Source organism: Suricata suricatta, chromosome 2, assembly GCF_006229205.1.
Source record: "Suricata suricatta isolate VVHF042 chromosome 2, meerkat_22Aug2017_6uvM2_HiC, whole genome shotgun sequence".
In the NCBI taxonomy this organism is placed as follows: domain Eukaryota; kingdom Metazoa; phylum Chordata; class Mammalia; order Carnivora; family Herpestidae; genus Suricata; species Suricata suricatta.
In genome coordinates, this window is record NC_043701.1 from 122,588,027 (window position 1) to 122,589,086 (window position 1,060).

Consider the following 1,060-nt stretch of genomic DNA (forward strand, 5'->3'; position numbering starts at 1 on the left):
TAGACCTCATCAAAAAAGGACAGATCTCTCTGGTTACATTAGATTGTGTTCTGACATCAGCTCAGCTTACCAGCAGGATTTAGCAATGGCCGCAGTGGAACCTTTAGGCCACCAAGACAAGAAAGGATGCTTCAACTGTGGTAGAGAAGGTCACTCTGCCAAAGACTGTCGATCCAACAAGCGGCCCAATGATGGTAATGGTGCTCCTAGATTGTGTCCTCCATGGCAGAAAGGCCGACACTGGGCTAAAGATTGTAGATCAGAGACAGACTTCCAGGGTAACCCATTACCACCCCTACAGGGAAACGGGAATTGGGGCCAGCCCCAGACCCCGAAACCCAGGCAAACCTCTGGAGCAGTCAAGTTTGTTCCCACAAACAATCCGTTCCTGACCTCTGCAGAGCAACCCCACGAAGTGCGGGACTGGACCTCTGTCCCGCCGCCCCCAAAGTATTGACCCTCGAGATGGGAGTCTGAATCCTACCTACTGGAATTTATGGTCCCTTACCCCCTAAAACTTTTGGTTTAGTTTTGGGACGCAGTAGTGCTATAGTTAGAGGGCTACATGTCTATCCTGGAGTGATAGACAACGACTATACAGGAGAAATAAAAATTGTGGCCTCCTCCCCTCAGGAGATTACCACAGTACCCTCAGGACAGCGCATCGCGCAGTTACTTCTGCTGCCTCTTCCTGCTGCTGACAACTCTTTTAAAAACTCAAGCCGAGAAGCCCAAGGGTTTGGCTCCTCCGATGCTTATTGGATACAGCCTGTTAACTCCCAAAAACCCATGCTTACACTCTGGCTTGATGGCAAAGAATTTCAAGGCCTAATAGACACAGAAGCAGATGTCACCATTATTAAAAAAGAGGCCTGACTTTCACAATGGACCTTATCCCCTACCTTAACCAACCTTAAAGGCATAGGGCAGAGTAAAAACCTGGAAAAGAGTACAAAATTACTGCGCTGGCAGGATGCAGAAAGAAATCAGGGAGACAGTCAACCTTATGTTATTCAAGGATTACCTGTTAATTTGTGGGGGCGAGACCTTTTATATCAAA